A 3,261-nucleotide genomic window follows, 5' to 3' on the forward strand; every position below is an offset into this window, starting at 1 on the left:
GGGAGAGAGAGTTGGGGAGAGAGAGGGATGCAGAACTTGAGAGACTATTGAAAGCTGAGAATGAACTGAGGGTTGGGGGGGAGGGGGGAGGGGGGAAGACAGGTGGTGGTGATGGTGGTGGGCACTTGAGGGGAAGAGCACTGGGTGTTGTATGGAAAACAATTTGACAATAAAATATTATGGAAAAAAAAAAAAGAAAACAGTCTGGTAGTTCCTTAAAAAATTAAATATCGTCGTCATATGGCCTAGCAATTCTATTTGTACATACATATACAAAAAGAAATTAAAACATATGGTCACATAAAACATATGTCACATAAAAATATGTCAATGAGTGTTTTTAATAGCATCCTTCATAATAGCCAAAAAGTAGAAACAACCAAATGTCTATCAACCGGTGAATGGGAAAACAAAATGTGATATGTCCATACAATGGAAAATTACTTGGCATTAAAAACAAGTGAAGTACTGATACATGCAAAAACAGGGATGGACCTTAAAACATTATGCTACATCACAGAAGCCATTAGAAAAGCCCACATATTGGGTCACCTGGGTGGCTCAGTTGGTTAAGTGTCCGACTTCAGCTCAGGTCATGATCTTGCAGTTCATGGCTTTGAGCCCGGCATCTGACAGCTTCAGATTCTGTGTCTCCCTTTCTCTCCGCTCTTCCCTCACTCTCTTTCTCAAAAATAAACATTAAAAAAATAATAAAGAGGGGCTTCAGCTCAGGTCATGATCTCACGGTTCGTGGGTTCGAGCCCCATGTCCGGCTCTGTGCTGACAGATAGCTCAGAGCCTGGAGCCTGCTTCAGATTCTGTATTTCCCTCTCTCTCTGACCCTTCCCTGCTTGTGCTGTCTCTGTCTCTCAAAAATAAATAAAAACCATAAAAAAACCTTAAAAATTATAAAGAATGGACCACATATTGTATGATTCCATGTATGCAAAATGTCCAGATAGGCAAATTCGTAGATACACAGAGCAAATTAGTGGTTGCCAGAGGCTGGAAGAAGAGAGAACTGGGGAGTGGCTGCTGACGGGTATGGGTTTGTTGCTGTTTGGAGTGATGGAAAAGCTCCGGAGCTATAGTGGTGATAGCTGCACAACCTTATGAATATCCTAAGAACACACTGAATTGTACACTTTAAAATGATGAGTGTTGCGGTATATAAATTATATCTTAGAACAAAGAAAGAAATTCATGCTAAGATAAAAATGAAAAATTTCTCCCCTAAAATTGAGAGGAAAAAAAAAGAATTGATATTAGCCAGTGTTGTCAAGGATGAGGTTGATAAGAACAGATACTACACTTGATCTTAACCAAAAGGCTGAGAAGCGATATCAAGGATGAGGCAAACTAGAGACTTCATGAACTGATGGATAGAGGATAAATTATTGCAGCATTTTGGAAGGGCTGCTTAAAAGTATGTACATTGAGTTCTTCAATTTTTGAAATTAAATTTCATTTGAGCCAACAAGTTTTGGTGCAAGAAATTTAAAGAAAAAACCATCTATGTATATGGTTAATTTGAATAAATGATATTCATACAAACTAATGTTTTCCATGTAACCATACGGATATTCCCAAATATATATTAGAATGATACATATTAAAATGTTAGGACTGATTATTTTGGGTGTCAAATTATTTTCATTTTATATAAATAACCTCTGGCTACTTACTATCATATAAAGTTTATCATGTAAAATTGTATAGTATTTATTTATTTGTTTTCTTATTTTTTATCAGTCCCTTCACTCCAATAGATTACAAGATCCCTTAGAGAAGGGATCTTTTAACCCTAAATATTATTGTATCTTTGGGTCTTGTGGCACTAAGCAGGGCTTGAACAAATATTTTTAAATAAATGAATGCATTAATTTCATTTTAAAAAATTATTTCTAAAAACCACTCCTTGTCTACATTATATGTGGATGTGGTCAATGACTATGGAACTCTAAATGCTAACTAGATTTTAATGAAATTACACTAAATGTATTTCTTTAGAAAATCCCAGTAAAATGCAGAAGTGAATGCATTCCAAAACTTAGTACATTAAAAACAATTTTATCATTTCTCAAGTCATCATGATGTCTATCACCTGTGATACAATAGCGTGAGCCACTCTATTTTATTTCCAAAGAGGTAATGAAAAGGTTATTGTTTATTTTCTATGCCCAGGTAGCAGATTCTGATCTCAGCAGAATAACATTCTGTGCTTTATGTTGACTTCGTGTTCTTGACTTTGAAAAACAAATAATAAAACAATAAACACCCTAAAGTTCCTTAAATAGCCAAGGCTTCATTGTGTTACATTTGGCAATTTTTATTCCTTTTTTTGTTTTAGTTTTTTTGAAAGAGAAAGCATGAGCAGGGAAGAGGAGCAGAGTGAAAGAGAGAGAAGTAAGTGCAAGCAGGCTCCACACTTAGTGCAGAGCCCAATGCGGAACTTGATCCCAGGATCATTGCATCATGACCTTAGCCAAAATCAAGAGTTAGGCACTCAACCAACTGAGCCACCCAGGCACCCCTCGCAATTTTTATTCTTAAATACTGTATTGTCACTGTAACTAAATAGCCAATCTTAGTCGTTCACTGCTTTCAGGCATCTCTATGACTCTATTAATCAAGTGACTAGTCTCCTCTCATTGGCTCTTCGATCTTGCTTGATGTTCAGAAAAATTAAAACTTCATGAAGTCTCTTACTCTTAAACTATCTTTAGGGCTTTCCTGATAATCAATGGACAACCACAAAGACTATTCTTTTACCTTTTAAAGAGAGGGATGCTGGAAGTAATAGCTTTATTCATATGCTCTCTATATTTTTTTAAATGTTTACGTTTATTTATTTACTTTGAGAGAGATAATATGAGCACGGGAGGGGCAGAGAGAAAGGGAGAGGGAAAGAGAGAGAATCCCAAGCAGGCTCTACACTATCAGGGCAGTGTCCCACACAGGACTTGAACCCACAGACTGCGAGATCGAGATCGTGACCAGAGCCGAAGTTGGGAGCTCAACGGACTGAGCCACCAAGCACTCCTTGACATTAGTTTAAAGGGGCATCCTGACATTTTTTTTTTAATGTGCCAAAATTAAGAGAAAAAAACCTATTATCTTAGATACTGGGCCTGAATTGGGCTATGAGAGACAGAGGACACCTGGAAATCCATCAGGACGGTTTGACCAGCTGCTAGTCCCACATACGGGAACTTACAGTAAGAGGCATCCAAACCTAAACATCAAGGATGCGGGGTGGGA

At 37.4% G+C, this 3,261-nt stretch overlaps 1 pseudogene; it reads right to left on the reverse strand.

The window, feature by feature from the left end:
* Positions 1-1,220: 1,220 nt before the first annotated feature.
* On the reverse strand, positions 1,221-1,342 carry LOC115302739 (annotated as a pseudogene).
* Between the last annotated feature and the right edge of the window lie 1,919 nt (positions 1,343-3,261).

The sequence above is a fragment of the Suricata suricatta genome, chromosome 1, assembly GCF_006229205.1.
Source record: "Suricata suricatta isolate VVHF042 chromosome 1, meerkat_22Aug2017_6uvM2_HiC, whole genome shotgun sequence".
Taxonomy (NCBI): domain Eukaryota; kingdom Metazoa; phylum Chordata; class Mammalia; order Carnivora; family Herpestidae; genus Suricata; species Suricata suricatta.